Here is a 27540-nt window from a genome sequence, read left to right as displayed (position 1 = left end):
TGTGCTGGACTCACAGCTCCAGCATATCGATAAGTAGAGCCTGTAGGCTCGGGGAGTACAACCACAGAGAGATTCGGTCTGGTGGGGCCTCGGGAAGAAGGGATGAGGTGAACCTCAATGTTCATATTAGGCAAAGGAGATGCTGGATTTGAGGACTCTAGGTTGAGCTTTTACTTTGGATGACAGGGATCATTACAAGAACTTACTAAAACCACACACAGCACTGTCATTATTTTGGATTATCATTGTGCTTCAGAGCCGTGCTCCAGGAGTTGAGAGGCTGCTCTCTAGAGCAGCTGGGCCTTCATTTCATCTGGGATCATTTAAATGATACGTCCCAATATAGCAAATTAAGGAGATGGACAGGAACCTATGTGACTCTACTGTATTTGAGCCATGTGGGGCAAGTTACCTCAGTCCAGCCAAAGCACGGACCTTCTGGGGTAAGACGTCGGCTCTCCTGTTTGTGCTCACAGGTCTCAATGAGGGATTGCAGCTGGCTCACTGTAATTTGTTGTTTGTACCGTTCTGTGGATGCAATCAAACGTGAGCATGAAAGATTTTTGACCAACTAGCTGATTTACGGGGACAAATGACTCTTGTGCTGACAAATAAGGTGGTCTGAATGCTACCATTTGCACTTATGAAGGATTGTATCAAAAGCCTTTTCAGAGTTGGTCAAATAGGTTATTTATAGATCTTTTTCTTGGATGACCTGATTGATGATATGCAGATGGTCAAGGGGGCATTAGCTTATTCTAAAGCCTTATTGTGTCCAGAGCTGTTTGAAGTCTAGTTGCTTATTTCTCTCTATTAATAGCACCTTTCAGTTTGGGCCTTGGTTGCAGGCTTGGATGTTCTGATAGCTTCTGTTCCTTTATCCCATCTCACCAGGGAGCTGAATGGGACACTTGTTTGACTTTCTGGCATTTAAATACTGGAAGAAAAGGCACCCTGAGATAGAAAAGATGGGAAACCACTGTATCTGTCCACCTCCACGTCCACCAATAACAGAGCGCAGAACTCTATTTACATTATTTGGTCCTGTATTGCTGCTGTAGGACTCTTTTCCATGTTGGGATGTCCTCTGCAATTGCACCTCTGAATCAGGGAGAAATTGCCATGACCTTTCTAGTTCTTGGATTTAATAATGGAATAAGTGAGGTGTGGAAACGTATAGATGGATTACAGCCAAAATAGACTGTTTTCTGAATAGACCTAGACTACTTAGCATTCAGTAAACAGCTTTAATACAGGACAGTAAAAACTGCCTATGCACTTATTACCTTGATATGGTTAACTAGTCAGAGTATAACCACAGAAATATGAGTGCATTTCAATAAACACACAAAATGGCTTCATTTTCAAAGTACAGTAGTTCCCCTAGGTATTCTAAAATCTATTCTTCTGTAGACAAATATTCATTTTCTTTCAGCATTAATTGTAGCATTGTTGCTGATAATGTTTCCTGCATTATACTCAGCTGCCTCATACTGTGGATAAGAGAAATCAGATTGAGAGCAAGAACAGAAAATACTAAGATTGCAGCTGCATCTCCTGGGGAAATTATTGCCATTTCAAATGTCAGTCAGCCTGATTCATTATTAAGGGGGAGCACAAGACACCTCCTGCTCGAAAATTGGTCTGCACAGAAATGGCAAGCTGGTTTTATTGTTACTATCCCGATGACGTAACCTTATCAAAATATGCGCAGGTTCTATTTCGTCTCCACTATAAGCATAACCTTTGGTATCCTGGGTAGTGGCTAAATTAATCCACTCCTTCAGAACAATGCGATTTCAAGCACAACAAAACCCTCCTGTTGTTAAAGAACATTTATCTGCTTTACTTTCATTTGCATTTTCCATAAATTGAGTAGCAGGAAGTGTGAAACACCTGAAGTTCAAAGTCTCTGGAATGCACAGATGTTGATTTTCATTATAGACTCCAAAGATTGGCTCCTAAGCAACACTGCAGAGATTTTTGTGTAACTTAACCACCTTCCATTGGTGTGCTGGGACTCTGAGAACTCTCCAAAGAGCAATACAGCGGATTCCTGGAGGACTGGGAATGACTGGTGTGCCAGAGTGAGAACTGAAGTTATTGTCAAGTAACCTTTTGATTATCTGGTGGGATATTTCCTTAGTTTGATTGAGTTTCTTTTTAAAGATAAAGTTGCAAAATACCATAACGCTTTTGTTCTTTTAATACACCTCTGCCCAAAGATGTGTGTTGGCAACTCAAACTGTTGGTTGACCTTCTCTTTACTTTGGTATCTATAATGCACAGGAGCGTGAGTACTCCGTGCTCCCCCATGCCTTGCTTCTGCTGCCTGCTCACATTTTCACCTCTGACAAAACCAAAAGAATGAAAATGCCTTAATGCACATTCACTGCAATGAATGCTGGGGTTGTTTCTCTGGGGTTTTCATGGCTATTGCCCTACTAAACATGTTCACACAGCATCTCGTGGCATCTCTGACTACAAATTTGTGCAACAGACCCGTGGCTGGGTGAGCCCGAGTGAAGTATTTCATACTTAGTATTATGTAGGGCAGTCTTGGTGCTGGTATTTACAAGATTATGTAGCTTTTCTTTTTTACCCCGTGGGGAAAGCTGCCTGTTTAACCTGTGACTTCATGTCCAAATAGTCACACATGATGCTTCCTGTGCATCCAACGCATTACTGGCAGAAGATTTACTTCCCTTCAACAAAGCAAAATCCATGGATTAAAATTCCAGCCCTCTCTTTGCCGTCTGCACCAAAGCAATCAGTGAACCCCATCTTATCTTAACGCATATAAAAGTGTATATTATTGTTTATTGCCTACTAAGTGGAAAGATTGTCTTGTCGTCCTGCAGTTTTGCCTCTTCTGTTTTCCCCTGTGGGAGGAGACATTTAAATTGAAACTTTTGGATTGGAGGTACAGAGGAAATTAAGGAAGTCACCAGTGACACATTTTTTGAGCATCTCCATGCAAAGCTTGAACTGGTTTTGATCGCCTGGCACCTTACCTGGAGATACAATGCAAATACTGTGTTTGAATTGACTAATAAATTTGTACCAGGGGATGAAAAAGACAGAACTAAAATCACTCACTCTGTGGTACCATTAATCAGTATTTCCCAATTTTCCATTCTTCTTTTTATGAGAGAATTCTAAAGGCCAATTTCAAGCAAGATAGATAGAGAGCTGCTTTGTTACTAATGGCAGTGGAAAATTGTCTTCTTCACTCGCCTTCTCAAACTCAGGGCTTCACCTGGCAAAATCCCTGCAAACGGTTCTGAAGGATTAGAGAGGTGTGAAATCTCACCTTAAGAAATACATTTTGCTCACTTTGTCACTTCTGTGTGATTTCATGATTGTGAATATTGACTTTTTCTGTCAGACATTTAGGCAGTGTCTGCTGACAGATGTCTTTATCAATCATGGCAGTGGTCTTGAGGATCTGACCCATGCCCTAAGAGGAGATATAGTCTTGTATTGAATTATAGCCAAGAAGCACTTAATACAATTGTGGCCAGGTCAACTTTGCACTTCACTGATCCTCAGCAGGTCGTTCAGGCCAATTTAAGACTGCCCAGACGGCCAGCAGTCCCTGGAAACCTTTATAGCATACGAGAATTAGTTTATTCTTTAACTCACAAAACAAGGACAGTATTTCCTTTATTTAATATAGCCAGAGTGGGGCTCTATTAAAATTGATAAACATTGGTAGATACATTTCTTTACCTTGAAAAGATGATAAAAATGGTAAGTGCAAGCAAGGTTGCGTACTTGTCCTTTTCTTTCAAAACCTTGTCACGATGGTCTCGGTTACCTTGCCATGCTGTGCTGTCAAATCATCCAACAGGGAGTGATGCAACACCAGACATGTGCAGAACCTGCTTGAGTGGCACACAAAATTGCTGCGCTAGTTCGTGGGGATGAGTCAGAGAAGGAAGTCACTGGCAGAGGATTGCACAAAGCATAAAGAATCTGAGGTAAAAAATGTGAAGAAGAGTGTTAGGGGTGAGGATGCTGGATCTTTATATACAGATAAAATAGTGCTGAAATGCTGATGAAGTGAACATCATTTCAGAGCACATGAAACCTACAATTTACATCAACTAAATGTGAAGAGGGAAAAGAACAAACACAAACCATTATGGAAACAAGTTCAGCCATATTTGTAAAGAAGCAAATCTTGTGATGGCGCGTGCACATATTTTAGTGCACGCTCTGCAATATGAGAACATTTACTTCTACTTGCAAGACTGTAATTTGCATATTTCTTCCAAATAATAATCGAAAAAGAGCTAGCTTATGAAGTACTTGGCCATCTAGTTTTCTCTGTTGGTGAGGGTCTGGATTTGGAGGGGCTTCCTGCAGTAAAGGTGTAAATGTAGAGGGTATCTAAGATCAACTGTTGCTACAGCTGAATCTCTCAGTTTGGGGTTTTTTGATAAATAGTGTTCTGAAATTTGTGCTGAGGAAACTGTTTCAATCACCCGATTTGGTGCTGTGCACAGGGCAGGCTGCTGGAGATCCAGTTCAAGCGTGCTCTTGCCTGTTGTTTCTTGTCTCATCCCCATATCAGTTGATTTTGCACTAACCTCGAGAGACTGTGCTGACCTGAGCAAAAATATTATTTGTTTCTCTGCTATCATTTTCTGCAGGGCCAAATCACTCCTCTTTGATTTTTTTGTTGAGAGGGGAGTTGCTGTAAAAGACCTGTGTTTGCCCGGCAGTGGTTTCAGCATGGGTTTCAGCCTGACCGGACCCAGAGCAACAGGGCCGTGGTGGTGGGGAAAGCACTGGCAAGGTTTACTTCAGAAGAGCCAGGAGACCTCTCCATAGCAATTAAGGGGCCCTCTGCAAATATTTAAAAAAATGCATGAAAGCTTTGGTTTTCAATTCTTTTTCTGAAACAGTGCAACACAGTCATGAAGGTCTGGGGTCAGTCTTTCCCCTCACACAAGAAGTGAGCAGCATTATCATTAACAAAACATTTACAAATCCCTCTTTTTCCGATTGAAGGGAACTGCAGCAATCATTTTCAGAACCTACTACCAGGTGTTCTGAGAACTATCTGGGGCTCAAATATATGTGAATATTGGTTGTATACTCAGCTTACTTTGAGAAGTTGAGTACAAGCACCGCAGACAGCTGGATGTGCTTTCCTTCTACAAAGACATTACTGGCAACCCAAGCAATTGCAAGAACAGTGATTCTAACAGTGACAGAAAGGACCTTTATCTGATTGCTTTCACATCAGGCAAGATTAGGCAAATAGCAAACAATTAACAAAATGTTTCAAGAAAACTGGAATAAAAATAATGAAAACTTCCCTGCTTAACTTGCTTTTCCAGGCAAGTAGGAGAATACAATAAAGAATTTTTGTTTGCTGCCTCAAAAATCAGAACTGGAACAAGAAGTTAGATAATATTCATGGAATAAAAAATAGGAGTGTTTCTTTCAATGTTTAAAAATAATTTCAGTGTGTTGCACCTGAGAATAATCTGCTTTTGGGAACTAGGTAGTTTGTAGTGTATCGAATAAAATCTCGCTCTCGGATTTTTTTTCTGTGGTCACATTGTTAAAAAGCTTTTAAATTTATGTTGTTGTTTTGGAAAAAAATATGAAATTGATGAGAAATTACGGCTGCCAATGCAAGTTGGAATGAATAGCTACAGATATATGTTGATTTTAGCTGTTGATTTTGAATAGCAATAAATCTCAAATTCTACCAGCCCAACTTATGGGAGGCTTTCAGCACAGTCAACCACAAAATGCAGTTGAACCACTCACATAGCATAATTAGAGCAGATGCTGGTATAACTTGCAACTGCTGTTCACGCGTTAGTGTGTGAAATTCTGCCTTTCCTGTTTATTTGGGCTTTTTTTCTTCCTTCCCTAATACTTACCAAGACAGCTTTTAGAAATGCTCCACTAAAAGCCGCAAAGGTCCATGCTATTTTATTCCAGGAGCAGCCCAGAACAGTTTTGTGAGCACGTGTATGTGTGTGATCTATTCTGTACAGTGTATTTTAAAAAGGAAAGCAAATTTTTTGCTAGTGATGAGGGACATATAACTTGGGCAGCATCAGGAACACTGAGAAGCATCATGATTGAATACAGATTGCACTGAGAAATACAGGTTTTATTCCCAGCCTCTAACCTGCGAAGGGGCCTGCCATATTGCTGCTTTTCTACTATTCGCCTTCCCAAACGTCTCTGTTTTGACAGGTTGGACTGTAAATGAGCTGTGCAGAGGAATGGAAACGCCTTTTCTAGGATCTTGGGAAGCAGAATGGGGCCCCAGTCTTGGTTGAGACATCAAGTCAGTACTGTGATATAAATAAAAAATAACAGCATAAGCATAAGTCGGGGAGGGGGGGGTCATAAATTCATCTCACTGAATACAGACTGGGGTGGGTTTTGCTTTTTTTTTTTCTTCTGGATTTGTTGCAAATGGTTTGAAATGGAGCTCTCCAGCTGACAGAAGACCATTCAGCGTTCGCTATTTAAAAACTTTCACTGAAATGGAGTGAAATAAGTTTGTTATTTATGAAGTTCATCTCACAAGTTCCCAATTTGGTGAAAACAGTTTTATCTTGCTTCACATTTAAAACCTGCAAATAGCTGAGTTAATTTGACTAAAATGAGCATTCTCAAGATGACCTGTAAAGGGGAAAAAAAATCCAACCTGACTGTACTTTAATCTAGAAACCATCAAAGCCTTCTTGACACATGTATTATTGTAGGGCTCAGAAAAAATAAACAGTTTATGTAGAAGATTAAGAGACAGTTTGGATTTTGCGTTTGACATATCTTGTCTCCAAATCTTAGCTGAGGATTTATTAGAACACTATCATGTCAAAGCTACCTCATTTATATGATAACACATCTGTAATGTTTTACAAGTGCAGCAGTCCTCGTTCAGAATGTTGCTTTTTAAGTCCTAAATTACAGTACCTGGAGAGGTATGCATAATTATAGTGCATGTTAGCAAATGATAGGATGCATTTTCCCCCAGGCTCTCTGCATTAATCATCAGCAGAGTGGGTGCAATAAAATCATAATTGCTTCTTCAAAAGTTATAATCTAACTTATACAACTTTAAGTTAGTTGTATGGCAATATGATATCGACTGCCATGTAGCAAGCCCGTTTCCTTCATTTCCTTAAAATTAAGGCAGTGTTGCTCGGTGGTGAACTGTAATTAGCATCATTTTCATTTACAGATTTAGGTTTTAGATCGTGAGTGAGTGCGTGATGGTGTAAGTGCAAAGCTTGATGAAACGATGCAGATTTACATGCGGCGAGGGCCTCGGGGCTGATCCCTGCTTATTTGTTAGGCTGCTTGCAGTCAGTTTGGTGCCTGATTAACCTCTTCTTTCTCTTTAACTAGCAATTGTATCTGGAAAAAAAGACCGTGTTGATGCAAGGAGTCAGTGCACATAAGAATCCAGTTTAGTATTCTTTTGCTTAAATATTTGCTTCAAGAGAGGAAGTTTAGGAGGAAGGTTTTGCTGCAGAGAGATGGCCTGGTCCCGCTGCTGCGGCTGTGCCGGGGCACAGTTTGACTCTTCCCGCGGCGGCGAGGGCGGTGGGAGGTCTGGCACCCTCCCCTTGCTCCCCACCTGCCTGCTCAGGTAGCTTCCCTGGTGTCAGCACTGATGATGGTTTGACCTCACGGTGATTCAATTGAGAGATTTAAACTGGCAGGAAACCGAATCCCGCCCCCTCTCCTTGGTTGAATAGTTTCGTGCTAGTTTTGCTTCCTGAATTCACTCATTTTCTTGTCAGATGAACGCCAATGACCCTGTGTGAGGCTGTATAATAGCTAAGTGTAAGAGAGAATAATTTAAAGATACTTACATTAACTGTCATAAACCCAAGCCTACAATCAAAGATCAAAGCAAAGCTTTAATTATTTAGGAAACATCACTGATATCATCAATACGACTTACAAAAACAAATGCTTAACTCTAATTCATTGCCTCTTTAGCTGATACATATGCACGGACGCATGCATGCATGACATGCGTATGTACACGCTCACACACACGTGTGTGTATATATACACATGCATATATATGCACACATAAAAATAAGTTTTTGTTCTTTGAAGTTTGGCCAACTTTTCAGTGTGGTTGCAGCAGCCGTGTATAAAAGGCATGTCCCCAGGGCCTATTGCAGGGCATGTGTTCCCAAAGGATTCAGAAGGGTAATGGATGTGATAACAAAGCAAGTTTTTTCAGTTTTGCACAATCTTATTCCTTAAGATCAGGTCTGTAAATTAAGATCTAAACCTACATATCGAAGGCTGGGTCCTGCAAGCGAGGCATTCTGGCTTCAGGCCAGTAAAGCACTTAAATATGTGTTTTAACGATAGGTGCATGACTTGTTATGGTATGACTTCAAAGGGACTTCTTTTCCTTAAAATTAAGCACATGCTTAAACACTAGGTTATATATTTGAATGAGCCGTATAACAAATGGCTGAGCCACTGCTGGAGAGCTCAGCACGTTGTTTCTTCCCTGAGCAAATACAATCATAAAGAAAAAACAAACCAAACCAAAACAGAAGCCTCCACCTTTTCTAAATAGTGTTTCCACTGTTGTTTTGTGCCTGATTTGCACAGAAACGTAGGAGCTCACACTTCTTTCCAGACCTTTAAACACATGGAGGAACGTGCTCACCGTGACAGGAGTCGTAACACCGAGGTCAGCGGAGAGGCTCCTTTATCATCGCTGCTCTCGGCGCGCGCGCTCTCCCGCTGAATGCCTCGTTTACAGCCTCTTCCTTTGCCGCAGACAGAGAAAGTCGAGGCTGTGGCAATTCTTCTCGGTATCCAGGGAGGCAGTTGGTATGTAAAGGTATATCCCCACGCTGCAAGGCACACGCAAGTTATGCTCAACCACCGCTTACATCCAGTTTTGCCCTTCTGCGATTCAGGTTTTATTAGCATGGCAATTGCATACTTTATACTTGATTTGCATGAGATTAAGCTGCATACTTGTAAAATGCATTCTGTTGCTAAACAATGTCATACCTTAAAAGGGTTTAGGAGCATCCCAAAATAGTGTGTTTCACACCAATTGAAATATTTGCTGAAATGCAGAAAATTGGAAAAGTTACTCTCCATGGTTCACTGTCTTGTTCAGTTTTTGAAGGAAACTGTCCTTAGAGGTACAAGGCTTTCCACCTTTTGTGCCATAAATGTAAAGCACAGCAATATCCTACTAATCAAGGCATCTTCACTGAATTTTGTAAGTCTTTTAAGTCTCTTGGCGATCTGAATTTTGTTTCACTCTTTGACTTGCTGGTGTTAATAACGAGTGCTATTAAGCAACCAAATTTCTGAAAGTTAAAAATAGCCTTTTGTTAGCTAAAATGTACCATGCAGTTGTGCGCTGAAGTACCATGTGCAGTTTGGGGGAAGCTGATCTTAAAAAAACTGTTGACATCATTTTTGTAGACTGTAAAATTAGTGTTTAAATTATTTTCAAATGCACCCCAAGTCACAGCAAGCTGCCGTGTATCAGGGCACACTGCCTCCTCCAAAATCATGCTTATCTTTAAATTTTCCTTTCAGAAACAGTTGGCAAATATGACATCAATTTAAGCTATAATGACCACATTTAATTTTCATTTTAAATTTATTCTGTTACTATATATTGGTATCCTGGTTGATGCCAAGTCAGCCAGCCACAGGTCTGTTTTTCATTTATGCATTGAACTTCTTTAGGTTAGACATGCTCAAGAGTCCTGGTTTAATGCATAACCCTAATTATAACTTAGAATTAAGCTACTGCTGACTGCAGCATTTTAGGCAGGGGAATCAAAGAATGTATTTAATGAAAAAAACACAACTCCACCCCTCACTAGTGCCTTATCTTTATATATTTTTTATGTTACTTTTTTTTTTTTTAGATTGAGTGCATAATACGGCTATAAAACAGCAGTTTAGATAATATAGTCAGCCCGTCAGTTTATATATGTCTACTCTGAGCTTAAGGGTTTTCTCTTTACTTTGAATTGGGCCTCACTTCTTATTAAAATGCTACAAGCTTTTAAGAGATTGTAGTATCACAGACCGGTGATAGCTCAACATACTAATATATCATTATGTTGGACCTATATCTGTGCACTATAAAATTGCATTACTGTTTAAGCTGGTTGAAATATTTTTGCAAAATGTTTGGGGTTGGATGAGAAATGCCTTTTTAGCCATGTAGAACTCTGATGAGGAAATTCTTAGAATGTTCTGTAAAAATGGCTTTGGTTTTTTTATGGCAAAACTTTAAAAATCCAATTCAGAAGCACTGTTCAATGAAGATAAAAATATTGGGTTTTCCCCACATTTTTACAGGAAGTAAAATATTTTTAAGGACAAGCTCTTATGGTCATTTCAAACTTGTCTGAATTTCATATATTGGATTGAATTGTTGGTAACTCCATGGACAGGAAAGATAGGGTGGTATCGTCTGGGTCTTTACTCCCAGAATAAATCTTCTTATTAATAGAAGGAGATTTTTAGAGGGGAAGATGATTAATTCAGAACTGATGAGTGATGCTGCATGGATCAGAAGGAAATGTGGCCTGGGGAGATGCCATCGTCACAAAAAGTAAGATCATGAAGAAGACCGATGAGCTGGGGGGAGCATCATGCCCCAGTGGGACTCCAGGACAGTGTTGCTAAAGGGTGAGTGAATAGCTGAGATCAGAGCAGCATCACACAGGCAGGGACTCCCTCTATTAATTTGCACAAAGCCAAAACTTGCATTGTGAGTTGGACAGCAAACGAAAGTCATTGCAAGGTTCCTTTGTGCACCAGCTTCTCTGCTCTCTCTTTTCTTATGGTTCCTGTGTGCTGCCATGGGGCCAGGGAGTCGCTCTCCCGCTCTCCAGGAACACTTGCAGATACTGCACCTAATTTTCACTGGCTTCATATGAGGGGAACACCTCCATTTCCATAGAATTCTTCCAGATATATGCTGGGCTGTGGGGCTGGAAATGATGATCCTTTGCCACTGAAATACGAGACTGTGTTTTCATTCCTATAATGGTTCTTATGCTTGACTGCCATCCGTAGGAGCCTAGTCAGTAAGAGTTATACGCTGCATGATAAAATACTGATGTTGTTCTTCTTTGGGAACAGAAAAATGAAAAAATTCTGGGTTTGTACTAGCATTCCACTTGTTCTGCGTGGGCATTCAGCTGTACTGCCAGGAGCTGGTAACGTTTACAGTCCTGGTGTAAATGAAAGCAGACGGAAGCAATGGAGAAACAGGCTGCGCGAGCCTGGGGGGTTGTCCACGCACAATAGTAGCACCAGTTCAGCTGCAAAATCCATTTAGCTAAACCAGTGTATGTCTCTGATTGGACACACTTAAATTGGTTTATAACCAGCTTACATCACATTAGTTTAAATCAGGAAGTAGCCATAATAGCTGCATCAACCAGTAATTGCCTAGTTTTTATATTAGGTGGTAGCAAACCAGTAGCCTTTCCTCCACGCAGGCTTTTGCACTGCTTTAAACCAATTTAAAAACTGTTAAACTAGTGCAGTGTTTGTATGTAGGCCAGCCCTAAAGCCCCAAGTTTGTGTGAGCTGAGACGGGGAACACGTGGGGGCTCTGTAATGGCTTGTGTGCTGCAGCACATTTGCTCGATGCCAGTGGAAAAGAAGATGACAGACGCTTTAAAGCAAGAATGGGACCCGAGGCACTAATTTTCCATAAGAGTTTATTGCTCTATATGGTGGAAAAATAGGAGGTAAAGAAGTTCTGAACTCCTAGCTGTGACCCAGGGGTTTTAACGAGCCATGTTCACAAGCAGGGAGAGGTCAAAGAGAAGCTGCCCGAGAGCTGCCCCGAGCCAGCGTGGTTCGTGCTGCACTCTGCGAGCTGGAGCAGCCTTGAGCCTTCTCTAGGTTTAACCAGAGGATAACGACACCCAGCAGGCAGCGAGGCTGGTGAGACATGTTCCATCTCTCGAGCCGCACAGGACAGAGCTGGAAAAGGAAATGTTGCTTTTAATAGACGTTGATGGCAGTTCAGAGGTGTTTTGGAAGGGGGAGACCCTCTGGGCAACAAAGGCGGGCGGCTCGAAAGCGTGACATTGTGGAAACAAAGTCAACAGGAGAATGACACCGCAAGAGGGGTTATCTCAACATTTCTGCGACTAAAAATGGTCTAAATTGTTTTCCAAAACGAGCTTTTGCAGAGCAGAGAGAAAGCCTCTGATTTCAAGGGTTCCTAAAATACTTTTGGAACGAAACTCTCTGAAATGTTCTGTGGGTGTTGATCGCTGGAGTGCTCAGTAGTACTCGAGCTCCGAGTTCACACCATTAAAGCTTTGTCGACAGTACTGAAAGCAGTCCTCTAAACGTACTGAAGTAAGCTCAAGAGGCTGTATTTATGTTCTCAGGCTGACTTTAGGGCTGTTGCTGGCAAGCTGTCAATAAAGAAACTTATTAGGCAGGGAGACAGCTTGGAATGGCGAGTTGTTTAAGCCGCTCGCTTATGAATGGGACACAAAGGTGAACAGAATGAACTTTCTGCTTGTTTAGCAAACGGCAATACAACGGAGCGTTTTCATCCAGGTAACGCTGTGCCGGGTGCCCGGCAGTAAATGTGCCAGATAGCTTTTTCTTGTGAAATCCTCCTTCTCCAGTTCTGCAAGTATATCTGGTAGAAACTATTTTATCCTTGAAGAAATAGAAGGGAAAATTGGTTTTCTGTTCTTCCCTCTTACTTTTTTTGAATGTGTGGAAGAGCAAGGCAGTACTGTTTTCTCAGCAATAGCAAATGTAATGATGCCTTTCCCCTGAGCGAGGCTTCTGAATATTTTCATACTTGATAAAAGTGGGTTGAGATGCCGTGGTGAGGAGTACTGTACCCACCAGATGATCCTTCCGGACGTGAGAGCAATGCATTTTGGAATAATACTTCTGCTGAAGGGTAACTTGCAGAGGGATAGAAATAACTATGAGGAACAGTGCAAATCTGATGTCCAAAGGAAGAGGAGTGCTTGGAGAAAGGAGCAGTCTACTTCTGTAAGAAATATATTCCTTACAGTATGCAAACCACCCTTACAGACTGAAGTGGTCCAAGTGAAAACCGTGTGAAAGAGAAAACGAGTAGAAAACAAATGGACCCCTAAGGGGTCTGACTGAAAACTAAATCACAGTTTGTGGGAATCTTTCCTTCACTCCAGGTGGTTATGTGTTGGGCTAAGAGAAACTTGAGATAAAATCAAGACGGGGAACTGGCTCACCATTTTTCATATTGTGGCTCAAACCCAAGACACAGTTGCGGCACCTAATGTATAGGTGGTACCCCATTTATAAGAGATGGATGGCTTTCCAAAAGCCTGCTTAATGTAAATTTTATTCATCCCACAGCTCTGAGAAGGACAGCAGATCTGATTATAGACATACAGTTTCTGGATCACGGTTGTGGTGATTTGTTTTGTTTCAGAGTTTACTAACACCAGTGTGGAGTCAACCCTCCTTGGTTCATACTGGGAATGGTCTTGGCCCTTTTTGTTTGCAGCGGGAGGGCTGGTTGCCAACGTGCAGTTCTAAAGTCACATTTTCACTTGCATTCTGGGCAATACCTCCCACATTTTGGACTCTGCAGTACTCAGTGTAAATGGTTCCTTAGAGCTACTTTGGCAGCCAAAAAGAGCAATATTGTATTTAATTTCTGGCACTGCCACTTGCTGAATTGTCGACACAGCTGTAGCAGACCTCCAGGTCTGGATATATCTGGCTAAAGCAGAAGATCGCTACATTTCCTGATTGGACTCTATGGAATCCATGCCACTCAAGATCTGGTCTGGGGCAGCAAAGCAGAAATGTAACTCCTTTCTGCCAAAGGCATCTCAGCAATGAATCCAACATCGTTCTGGAGGAAAGGGGGACAGAGGTGAATTCCTGGAGAAATTGGCCTTTGTAAGGCACGATGCCTTCTCCCTGTCGGGTCTACCAGAACGGTCTGCTGTGTACAAGTCGAAGCTTTATTTTTGTACAACACCCTCTGCAACTTTTGAGGAACAAAACCATTCTTGCCCCCAGCAACACATTTCTGCTTCCTCCCTGGAGCAGACACTGGTGTTCCGTGTGGCTGGGTAGTGTGATAGGATGTATCAGGGAACTGATATGGTTGAGACCTAATTGTGGATTTTTTAATTTTTTTTTTTTTTTTTTTACAGTGCACAAAGGTAGTGGTGTGAACTTGTTGAAGGCCTGGGAACCACTTGTTTCAGCAGCAGTAACCCTTATTCACCTTGACTTGGATCGTATCCCTACCACAACTTTAATAACCTAGCACACTCAAAGAGAGAAAGAAAGTAGTATGAAAACGTACAGGGCATGTTTGCTATCAAGCTTCAATTTTTCCTTTCCCAGTGGTGCCACCATGGTAGTAGATCTGATTTGTGTCCAAAATGAACATTTGAGAGTTCATCTTCTAGGCAAAAAGGGCCACAACTTTCAAGAGCATTTTCTGCTCCCAGAAGCCATTCAGGATAATTTACTGGTCCTCAGTAAATTCAACCAGACATGAGAAATCCCTTGAACGCAGGAGTCTCCAGGAAGAATGTCTCCCTTGGCTTAGCTTGGCATGGGTGGTGGCAGGCACTGTGATATACTGATGCTGACACTGTCAAAAGTTCCTTGGAAGTCTGCTTTAAACTACAATGCAGCACATGCAAGAAAATTGTTGCTGGTTTTAAAAGTACTGCACTGTTGGCAGTGGAAAAAAATTAGTCTGAGTGAGTTAAGCTCCATCATATTGCTGCAATAAAGAAAGAACGTGGAGCTCCATCCCATGCTCCATTTCATACAACATCCAAATGCCTCTCATTTCCCAAACTGCCTCACAGAGTAACGCGCCCTTGAAGATCAAGCCAAGCTGTCACATGAAGATGTTGGTGGGGTTGCACATGCATAATCACCACAGCACGGTAATTTGGGGTAGCAAAGCTACTGGAGCTGAAGTACGCTGGAAAGATAGCAGTGGTCTACCTGGGGCTGCCTATCTGACATTTAACAGGAGCAAGCCAGTTCGCTGTTGCGGGAGGTTATTTTTCCTTTGGAACAAACTATGGTATATTAAAATTTCTCTGTGTTGAGAAGTGTTGTGAAGTGACACTGGCACTCACTGTTAATTGCACTGCAGAACACCCTCGGCCTCGTGAATCATCTGCTGTAATGCTTCAGGAATGGACAAGCAGGAGAGGTACGGCAAGGAATGGGCATTTCTTGGGTTGTTCCCATACTTCCCGGCATACTCTGCCCTGTGAATCTGCCCTCCCAAAATCCATAAAACCCACAAGCAGGCTCTCAAATATTTAATTTGAAAGATCTCTGTTTAAATCGTTTTTGACTTGTGCCAGGGCAAGCCTGTCCTCCAGTTAATTATGTTCTAAGCACACAAAGAGAGCTAGTGAAAACAGTCGCTTCATAACCATTTTCTTTTTGTAAACTCAGAGTACTTAGATCTGCATCATTTAATCATAATAGAGCCATATGCATGCAGCTTAACTTTTCTGGAAACCAAAATTAGCTAGAAGACATTTTGGCCTATTTCTGAAATGCTTGTGTATGGGGAAAAAGCGCTCAGAGCGCTCCAAACGGGTACGTACTCCCAGACCCTGCAGGAGTGGAGAAAAATTCATGTCGGGAACGCTCCCCACTTCTGCACTGGCCACACTGCAACAAATGCATCATCCTCGATGCAATTTTAAAGTAGAGTTTACTGCCTGGTGGGGCTGTTAACTAGCACTAAAGGAGCTAAAAGAAGGACTAAGCTGCTGCATGTAGGGCAAAGATTAATCTCATTTTTGGGCAGGTTTTGGGGTGTGTATGCCTGGTTCACAGAAAGTTGTTTTCGTTGTTTCAACATGACTCTAAAATAGAGCGGAGGAACATTTCTTTATTAGATATATATATGTATTGCACATATTTGAAAAAAATATAATAGCCTGAATGAAATTCAAACCAATTTGCCTAACTAGGCAGTGCTTTAATTTGCATGTCAGTTTAAATATATCTCTGGGTACCTTGAAAACTCTGGATAAGGCACATGCTCTAGTCATTGTCTTAAAAATGATTAGCGAACAGCCACAGAAATTCTGACATCCAGAGGAGATCGCCGTAGCACACTCCCCAGAAGCTCTAGGGCTTGGTGCTGAGCTTGCAGATGGGTTTTGCCAGCAGGACGCTGCAGCAGCCATGGTGGCTTTACTCCTGCGGGAACAGTGTCTGAGTCAATCCAGCATCTTCTGGTGCTCTTTGATACCCAGCAGTGCTTCTCTGCCGAAATCCCAACTGATGGAGAGAGAGGATGGTGAAACCGTAGGACATTCCAAAAAGTTCCTAAAAGGCTTTGGATGAGCTTAAGAAACAGTGTAATGATCTCTTGATAGATATCTTGCTACCACCTCACGTTCCTCTATCAAAGCTGTCAAAACTTGCTGAGAAAACTTTAAAGAGTATTTACCAATATGGCTTTAGTTTCCCAAATACTAATTATTACAGGGCAGATACTCTGAGTGTTACATGGATGAAACTATTAATTAAAGGTCACTTACAGAACTCTGCGTGGCTACAGAATTGCAACACAAATTTGTGGAGGAAATAAACATTAAAGGCTGCAGCCCATCTTGCAGCCAGCTGTTGGCCACCAGCTGAATACTCCCTCGCAGGGATAATGTGGAACATACCTTGGTAAGAAGAAAAGGCATATTTTTGGGATCCTCTCATTGGGGTGGGATTCTACTAATTTTTACAGCAATGTTTTGCTCAGCTCTTGGTTCAAGAGACTTAATAAATTTTCCTCTGGCCACTGTGGCTTTTTGTCATCTAAACAGCCTCCAGCCTTCTAGGCTGAGCTGGTCCTGCCAGAAGCAGTGGTTCCTGTATGGTGCTTGTCACACAAAGCTCTGGCGCAGGGGATTGGTGACAACTGAGGCTCCTTTAAATGAAGAAGGGGAAAAAAGTGAGTGGAGGACAGGAGGATGATGAGGGAGAGGGAGATGGTGAGAAAGGTCTGCTCCAGTGACACCCCACCTGGAGCACTGTGTGCAGCTCTGGAAAACCTCAGCAAAAGAAGGATATGGGCCTGTTGGAGTGAGTCCAGAGAAGGCCACAAAAATGCTCAGAGGGCTGGAGCCCCTATCCTATGAGGACAGGCTGAGGGAGTTGGGGTTGTTCAGCCCAGAGAAGAGAAGGCTGCGGGGAGACCTGATTGTGGCCTTTCAGTACTTAAAGGGAGCCTATAGGAAAGATGGGGACAAACTTTTTAGCAGGTCCTGTAGCAGTAGGACAAGGGGTAATGGTTTTAAACTAAAAGACAGTAGATTCAGACTAGATATAAAGAAGAAATTTTTTACAGTGAGGGTGGTGAAACACTGGCACAGGTTGCCCAGAGAGATGGTAGATGCCTCATCCCTGGAAACATTCAAGGTCGGGCTGGACGGAGCTCTGAGCAACCTGATCTGGTTGGAGATGTCCCTGCTCACTGCAGGGGGGTTGGACTAGATGACCTCTAAAGGTCCCTTCCAACCCAAACAGTTCTATGATTCTGTTCTGTGATTCTAGGATTCTGTGAGAGTAAAGCCAGGGAAGGGAAGCTGGTTGCAAATGCATTTACCCTTGCTCAGGAAGTTCATTCTAGGAGCAGCCCCGAACGTAGTGCTGGTAACCGATGCTACCTGGGCTAGGTCTAACTTGCTGTTATGCTGACATGTATCAGGAAATTAGACCCCCCCCTCTCTTGCCAGTGCTCTTGAATATTGATTCCTAATTCCACAACCTGACCATTATTTGAAACTAAAGCTTGCCGCAAAGGAGAGTGTTAAAACACAGGTCAAGGACAAGCTTGCCCTCCATGCCTGCAGCAACTCACAAGTGCTTTGTGAAAGCCGTTTTGCCATGAATGGATGGGGGGAAAAAATAAAGCATTTTCAGCATGAATAAAACATGACAGTGATGTGCTAGCAAACCGTTATCTATTTTGACTGTGATAACAGTTTAAACCTCAATGGTTGAGGACAAGATCAGAGTGCACTGAAACCATGAAGTCAGCTTAACGTGGCCACGGTCCACTCAAACTTCTCTGTCGCTCCTGCCAGTTCCCCGTGATGTGCTGTGACTGTGATGTGCAGCCAGGGAAAGCCAAGTGACACATCGGCATGGTGTGACAGCAATGCCAGAAAAGATTTGGTGCTTGCTGTTTGCGGCCACTTAGCCACGGGAATGCAAAATGTATGGCGCAGTTTGTAAAGAGCTGGTAGGAATCATTTGTATGAATGATTCTGACTGAAGAGCATTTGGGTTTGAATATAGGATACAGATTCCTCCTGTAGCAAGCTTGATACACATTCAGTCACCACAGCTGTTGGCTGGAAGATTCACCTTATTTAAAGTGCTTTCTGATATTTGATGCTGTCCTTTTTTGTCTTCGCTTAATACCATACAACAGTGACAGATTATTAACTGAGATACGTATGAAGATCGATATAATATAAAGATCAACATGTCCTTGAGTTTAGTGCACATAATTTTATGGGGAAGTGTTTTTTTCCCCCTCTCCATTTGGCTTGATTATTCAAGAGTTCTTTAACCACTACAACAGAATCCTTTTCAGAAGAAGAGCATTTTTCTTTCACCCTAGTTGCTATGAGAACATGAATCATCTCTTTAGCACAATAGCAACAACTGTAGTGCTTAAGTGCATCCACTGATTTTTTACTGTTTGTTCTTTGCTCTCAACAAGATAAGCTGTTGTTATTTCTTTCTTCTTGAACAAGCATAACATGATTGCTGAAGTAGTAGGAATAATTGGACCAAATAGTGAGGCGGTTAATGTAAACAGAAAGAATTTATCTCTTTCAAGTACAGTAAATTGTCCTCCAAAAATATGGAAATCTTGTCTATTTCTTGTTGTGCCCTAGAGCAAATTTTGTTGAGTTTGTTGTCACATCATTATTTTCGGACTCTGTGAAATTGCTAATGAGAAACAGGCTGCTTTCATTGGAATAGTTGTGTGTGTTTAAGGCTGTGATGAGATGCATATAGACTGGGGCTAAAGTACCAGCACAGGAAAGGTTAATGTTCTCCTTGAACTAAACATCTACCACAGGTGTCAGTTATCACCAAAATTGCTGCCAGGGAGCCTGGTTGTGGGAGGATGGCGCTGGCTTCAGCTGCAGTCAATTAGCTTCTGAGGGAGAGGGTATAAACCATGTAATCGGGGATGTGAGACTCTTTTTAGTAGCTGTGATGGGAATGAATTCTGCAGTGGAGGAAGATGATATCAAGAACTATTTTGCTTGATCATTAAGACCCTGAGCTGTTGCTTTAGATGACCTGCTTTTGGAATTGTAAGCATGTTTTTAAATTTCTTAAATAATGGGTAAAATTAGTTATTCTCTCAGAGAGAAAAGGATTTTTGGGTGTACTTTGTATATTCATTTTCAGGCTACTCTTTTGTTTGCTCTGTAGCCACTGTTAAAGGCGGTAATTTCACAACATTTAGTCTGCTTGGGTAAAATGGTTTCTCTGGAGAAGGATCCTTGAAAAACAAAGGCTGGTGGACTTGTTTTGATGGCCTCTTGGTGTTTGCTAACCATTGCCTACCTTCCTAAAGCCTTCCTTCAGACCTCCTAATCTTTAACTCCAAAGATGTTTGTGAAAATCAATGTTGTTTGTCGATGAGAAAGATGGGTATCTGTGTCAAGTGGAAATGAAATGTGTTCTGGATGGGATGAGACAGGAGGTTGTGAGAAGTTTGTGAAAGCACTTAAATGGTTTGAGGCCAGTGGCTCTTGCTAGGACTGATGTGCCTGACTTGAGAAAGAAGCTTCTATTCCATCCTTGTTTGGCACCTGTGGTTGGTATAATCTATGGCTCCTTTTAAAGATGGGAATAAATGCTATGCAGATATGTCTAGACAGGTGAGATATGGCTAATGATCAGTTGAGACTATTTTCCCAACAGCCCTCTTAGGTTTTAATTATTTATAGATCTGTAAGTATATACTATACACTTCTGTAGCACAGGTGAATGTTAGAATGGAAAAAAAAATGAAAGCTTATATTCAACCACTGTTTTCAATAGTATCAAATTATTATGCCAATAAAACACGTAAAATCTCTTCAAGATCGAACAGGCATTTGATGTGCTGATTCTGATTTGGGGAAAAAAAAAAACCAAAACCCAAACCAACCCTGACTGATTGTTATCCACTACTTGTAGCTTTATATGGATAAAAGCAATGGCCCAGACCTTGGCTAAAGTAGATTAATACAACTCCATTGACTTCAGGGAAACAATGTGGATTTATACCAAGTGATGGATCTGTTCTTACTGCTTGATAAAAATCTAGTGATTAGGCTTCTTCATCAATTTTTGTCAAAGAACTAAAGAAGGAAAAGATAATGGGGCTACAGGTGGGGATGTGATGCAGTGTTATTCTGATCTTAAACTTCTAACCTCAGGGGAAAGAGGTCTGAATACTTGGCATGGATCTTCCTTAAGTTTGATGAACTGCTTTACCATTGCATTTAATTGTTTGCAGCAAGTATTATACTGAACTAAACTAAGATTATATGCAATTAAGCAGAAGAGTGTTGCATTGACTGTTGCTCAGAGTGCCTCATTAATTTGTATTATGTTGTTGATGTAGGGTAATCCACCAACATTATTTAAACATAAAAATACCTAGGCAATCTGGTAGACCCCACTAAGCTTCCAAACACTCTCTCTTGGATACTTCCTGAAAATAACTAGGACCTGTTTAAGCTATTTTTATAGGTCATGTTTTCCTATTAGAAAAAAAAAATCTTGAGGATCGTGTTGCCAAGACAGGAGAGGCTCTAATGCAAAGGCAAGCAGTGATATTAATAGAAATAAAACCTTAAACTTTATATATAAAGAAATAATCCATATGTGGTAGCAAAACCAATTTCTTGGAGTTAACTAGATTTTGATGGCTTAATCATAATTTGTGGAAGTTGACCTCAAATAAGTATGGGATCATAGTGAAATTTATAGATAATCTAGTGAAATCTGACATGGTTACTCTTGACTGATTATGAATTGCAATTTATTGTCAAGGATATGTGTGTTTTGTTCTTGGATTTAGTGAAAACTAGGTTTGGGGAGCTGAGTATGTTGCTTTGAGTGTGGGCCTTGTTATGTTTCATCAAAACAAATGGTAAAACTCCAGCTAGCTTCTGAGGAAGTGGGACTGGTCTTGATTGTCCTCTTTGCAGGCAAATTCCTTGGGGCAGGTTGTATTTTGTACAGTTCTACAGAAATTTATGTTGGTAACATGTAGGCAAAGATTGTTTCGCAAAGCTGCGATAACCTTTTCTTATGGCAAATGAAGATCTGGGATGGACTGCTACAAAAAATATTTTAAGAAAATTCTGACATCCTGCAACCCCTTTGTTTTATAAATATGTAGTGTCTCCCATAATTTAAGATCTATTTTCAAAAAAATCTCTTTAAAATTAGCCATTAAGAATGTTGTTTCAGGCCTAAACCTTATTTGAGTGGATAGTAACTACCAGTGATGACCAGTTTTTTTAAGAATTATGTTTTAAATCATTGACATTTTGTGACTTATCTAATGTGTGGCTTATATAGCTGGATCATTAGTAAAACAAATTTCATAATGCTTGTTTGACATCTTAAATACAATCTAGAAATATTATTTAACCTATTTTTCAGTTAATATTATCTCCTTGTATTTGAACGGTGTTACCCGTTACAGTGTTCTTTAGGTCTGATGCAAAAAGCTTTAATCCAAGGAATGGCTTCAATAGCAGTGGGTCTTGGACTGAGATGTGGTTGTTTCTAGGTTCTTAGTGTTGCTTGTGCAAATCGATGGGAAATTCCCCACTGACAGAAGAACAAGATCCTAAGATTGCAGGGCTGTTGGAGCCTTCAGGACATGGGCTCAAGCTCTAAGATAGGTGGTTTTGAACCTGCTTTGTCCTGGGAGCCTTGCTTGGTTTTTTAAACACTTTGCATGAAAGCAAAAGGTGAAGAGTTATGTCTCTTTACCTCCTGACTCTGCAGTGCTTTTGCCAGCGGGTGCAACTGCTTGATGCACAGAGCATAGCACTCCAACCGTATGAGGTTACAGAAGCATCTTCTCCGGTCCTTCAGATGCTTACGCACGTTGAGTTCCTTGCACATGGCTCTCATGTGATATCTGAGCAAGAGAGGTATAAAATGTCTTAAAGGCTCCAACTGTTACGGAAATAAATCTTGCTGATTCTGATTCAAGCGAAACATAAAAATTACCATAAACTCACTATCAGCAGGATCTTAATTTGATTTTTCTTTATTTTTTTCCTTCAAACTTTGTAAAGATCTGTTCATCTTTAAAATCTCCACATAATAACAGAGAACTGGTTTTCCCACCCCTTGTACACAGCATCATCAAGACATAAAATGTGTTTCTGGCCATCTGAGTATAATAATGAGGCAGCTGTACAGCTCACTTTGGTTGTTTATACCTATTTGGGCTCAGACCTGTTGCAGTGTCCTCTGGATGAACCTTTCTCATCTCAGACCCTGCAATTTGATGTCTGCTCCAAGCATTGGTTGAAGACCAAGTTTCAGCAGTTCATTTACTCTCTGTGAAATTTAGGGGATTTAAATCATCACCTTTCTGGTGAAACCTGCCAGTTTGAGGCTTGGAGATCTTGTGGCTTTGTTTTAAGTAATGTCTGGGGCTGGGCTTCAGGCTTTGGCTTTGAAACCTGTCAGTATGTTGCATAGACTTGTGAAATAAATCAGTACAATTGAGGTTATCATAAACCATTGCATGCAGGAGTTTGTGAAAGAACCAAGAGAATTAGGGCCATATATATGCAATGTGTGTATATATGTACAGGCACAATGAGGTGAAGTGTCTCTAATTATTTGAATTGATACTAGCTTATTTAAATGGTTTTCATGTATAGCTCAGCTAGTTTTTTTATTTTAGTTTAGCTGTCAGTCCTTCCAATTCCAGAACCGGGAAGGGGATTTTGTCCTACTGCATATCTCATGCTCATGCGTTTCTAATGAGTGTGCATCCTGTGCAATACCTTCAACTGTAATTAATTAACGGATGCTCATGTGGCAATTCTTTTTGCTGTGAAACTGATCCCTACCAAACTGTCTTTAAATCCTAAGTGTGGCTCCTTTTCCTCTTAAAACCAAAAGTCACCTTCATCCAGTGTAGGAATTGGCCTAGGTACTCAGCCCTTTTTTCTTTTTTCTTTTTTTAGTGTTTCTGTTTCGCGAGGGTAAGAATTGCCCCTCACTGGGATTGCTGTCAGCCAGCACAACAACCAAGGAGTTCTGCTGGAGAAAGATTTTGAGGTATGTGAAATTACTATCGGAGATTTGCCACTGACCATGTCACTTTGCATGGAGCATATCCAGCAAAACCATTCATATGCTGAAATAACGGTGACCTTACAGGACGTTAGCCTGGGATAACTATAGCTTCACCGTGATACAATCCGGTTTGTAAATTTGTATCTGGCATACGAGCCCCCATATACATGCATAAGACATAAGTTAAACCATGTTATCACTACTACACAAGCTAGTGCTGTAAAAATGCAACCGAAGCTAAATTTAAATACGTGTGTAAGTGCAAAGTACTCAGTTTCTGTAACAAAGGTAAAATTGGGCTCCTGTGATAAGAGATGTGTCCTTAATTTAGCCTGAGAAATCACCAAACTCATTGTGTTGATGGTATGACCTAAACTAATCTTCTGTCCAGATTTTCAAAGATGAAAAAAATTCAGAAAACTAATCTAGTGCAATGCTGATAGCGTATGATGGTTGGGAGGTTGTAACATTATTTTAAAATATTATAATGTAGCTGATGTGGGATTTTCTGTAATGCAACATCAGTTGTCTGTTATTTGCTTCAGACTATATTTACATGGGAGAATAAGACTAAAAAGACTCAGCAGGCCTGTTAATACTCAAGGTGCAGGTTATCATAAATGCTGGTAATGTTTTTCTATTCCTGTTTTTTTCCTGTTATTACAGGGTTTTATGAAATATAGAAGATATGTGGCAACATGAAATATAATGTAACCTGGTACTTTCCTTGTTTGATGCTGTTTTTCATTTCTCTAAATCAAATGGGAGTGCTACAAGGTGCCCAGGCCCTTTAATATTCTGTTATCCACAGTAGCCTACATAAACAGAGTACACTCTAGATAGAGTTTATATACAGGATAGAGTTTATATACAGAGCATGCTACAACTTCCAGCTGCACCAGTAAGTGATTTTATTCATAAAGCAAATTAAACACATCAAACCAAACAGTTTTGGGTGAAGAGCACTGGAATGGAAGCCTGGTTTGTTGGTAAAGATGCCGTACTTTATTTAAATTGGTAAAAATCTCAGTTCACTGGTTCTAAAAACATTCATTGTTCCTGGAGGGTTTTTGGTTCTGAAGCCTCTCCTATGCTCAAGCGCTGCCTCTGACTGGTCGTCTTATTGCTGAGGATGGGGTTTGTTACTGAGGAACAATCTGAGAAACTACTGCCAGAGGGGCTGAAACCATCCTGCTTTGAAGCAGGAAAAACCTTGAGGTGTTGACAGCGTGGACAAGAGTTTGTTTTGTTTCCTTGAGTATAATTTTTCTTGCTTTGAAAACCTGGGCTACAAATCCTATTTTCAAAAGATTTTAAAGGCTGTTTTTCATTTTTGTATAAGGGACTTTTTTGGGGGGTATTATCTACCTTGTAAGTCTGGCCAAATATTTACACATCCCTATGAACGTGCTATATAGAGAAGTTGCAAAGAAAGTTGTTCCAGCCCTGGGAATCTTATAATACAGATATAAAATATAACAAGCCAGATAAGTGTGGTGGTGGGAGAATGAAAGAATGAAATGGCAGTAGCAGTGGTAGAGTATCAGAGTGGAAATATGTTTCATTCTCAGTCCCTGCCTACAGGAGTTCTTGGACAAGTTTCCAGTACTGAAATGTCTGCTATCATCCAAGAGTTGGCCATAATTGATTGCTGTAGCTTCCAGACTCATCCTGCGTGCATCATAAGAAACCAAACTACCAAGTTATTTTAAAATAATAGCATAGCATTTGCAAAATTCCCAATTTTCCCAAATAGCATCTCTGGTGAACCGCAAGAGATGCATCTTATAGGACCACAGTCTGCTCCAGCAAACCTGGAGAAACTCCACTGACTCAAATGGAAAATTCAAAGGATCCAGAAACTTTGAATCTTTTTTCCTCTTTTAAACTGTTGGACTGTTTTATTAAAATGGTAAAGAACTAGCAAAATATTTCTAGTTAATGGGTAAATTGAGAATATGCTAGGGAGATGGAAGGCTGAAAACCATGTCATAGCCTGTTTTGGAGGCAGAGTGTTTTGAACAGCTTAAGTATCTGCCACTAAAGTTGTCATTCAGCAATGGCTACCGCAGTATCAACAACTGAAATACCATGGCTGGTGTAGGAAATACGATAACTAGTTGTTGCAGGAGATTCAGAGAAGGAAATAAGTGTGCTATCTCCAAGGGTAGTCTTTTCAATGTCTGTTTTTATAGGCAGCATTCATCTTTGTACTGTTACTAACTCCAGGTGGTGCTTCCAGCAGGGCGTAGCAAAGCAGAATCCAATGGGAAAGTAGGCAAATGAATTATGATATAAAGCACTTTTGTTCAAACAGGCTTATTCTGGAGCAAGATAGGCATATGATGGAGTCTGTTACTGCAGTCTTTAACCCAAGCTTGAATACCTTTAAAAAAAGTTGTTCCCATGTTTTTAGGCTTTAGTCATCCTAATTCAATCCTCATAATGATCCTTCTGACCTCAGTTGGTTGCCCCTCCCTTGTTGGGGTGGTTTTTGTTAGTGACTGTGTATCATCTGTTAGTGACTCTGTACCACGTCCTTCATCAGTAAGTAGGAGCTTGATCTAGTCATGTTTTTAATGACTCTACATGCTCAGTGACTTAATCTCAATCCACCAGGACAGTGAAGTTACCTGAAAATGTTCCCCATCTTTGTGTCAAATTAACACACTCCTTGTAATAAATGCTTACTTGTCTTTTCACAGACCAGATTAGTAGGATACTTATTCAAGTGTTATTCCAAACAGAAGAAAGTTCACTTAACTTCCTTTCTTGTCACCCAACTTTTACTTCCCGTAACAAAAAACCCAACAACAACAAAAAACAACCCAAACCCACGAACAACATCCCCCCCCACACACACACTGCTAGTGTGAGACTACCAGAATTTCAAACCTTGAAAGCAGATGGTGTGAGGATATGCTACACCCACAGGTGTGACAGTGGAGTAGAAAGGCAGCATTTTACAAAAGCCTGCCCAAACTGAGAAGGAGTTTTCTATTCTGTGCTGAATTTCAAGGATCCTTTTTTACTTGGATCTTTGTAGGTTTGTTTCCTTCTGAGAAGGTAGAAGTTCAATTGCTTGGTCCCCCAACTTTGTTCTAAGACATTGGTGGTCTGAAAGACTTTAATATAAAAAGAACAAATGGACCACTGCAGCTAGGATTTAAGCACCTACGTCACACTGTACCAAAATCTAATACAAACCAATTGTGGTCTAGTGTCTAATTTCCACAGCTGTAAAGATAAAGATTCAAAGGAGTGATTCCTGGATTGCACCAATGAGAGGTCAAAATCCCATTCTCAGGATTACTACAATAATTAGATCCAGATTCTTTTTCCTGTGCCTGAAAGGAGACTTCAGACCATCTCACTTCACATACTGTTGTAAAGCTGCTAACAAAATGTTTTACTCTAAAAGTGTGTTAGATGTTAAAATTCCCAACAATACTCACAAAATATGGCTCCTATGCTGAGCTTAATTGACTCTGGTTATTTATTATGCAACATAAAACATTTATTATATGGGATGTGTTCACGAATGTCTCCATTTACCATATGTTTTCAAAAGTGCTTTACACAGTGCAAATTGAAAAGATAAATCTGAGGAGCGAAACTGCCAAGGGTCAAGTAGTCCAGTCTGAGTCTTTGGAGCCAACCGTGGGCTAATCCCTCTCGAGATGCCTCGGATGCCTACTGCTTACATTGGGCTGTCCCTTTTCTTTCTCAAAATTGTGTCCCTTCTGCAGTTTTTTTTTTTAATCTGGCTTTTGCAGGGTTTTTAAAGTGTAACTGCCTAGATTTTGTTCACACAGTTGCACATGATTTTCCATTTCTTCCCTCTCGTCTTAGTTGCCTGTTATGAAATGCTATGGTCAGTGCTGTCCTGGCATAGTGCAGCTGTGTAAAGGGCACTATCCAGTCACTGTCCATTTATTCTGTTGACAGCATGTGAATGGCAAGAAAAAGTGTGTGTGGGGCACAGCACTGGCTGAAACCAGTCCCTAGGAAGCACAGGAAAATGGTTTTACTGTTGTTTCAGATCCTGCAAAACTATTTACTGCTCTGTGCAATTTTCCAATTCCTGGCAAGTCACCATGAATGCATGGTCTCACTCTGCTAGGAATCCAAGACCATAAG

This window comes from Egretta garzetta, unplaced genomic scaffold (genome assembly GCF_000687185.1).
Source record: "Egretta garzetta isolate BGI_Z169 unplaced genomic scaffold, ASM68718v1 scaffold39, whole genome shotgun sequence".
In the NCBI taxonomy this organism is placed as follows: domain Eukaryota; kingdom Metazoa; phylum Chordata; class Aves; order Pelecaniformes; family Ardeidae; genus Egretta; species Egretta garzetta.
This window is presented reverse-complemented; position numbering follows the sequence as displayed.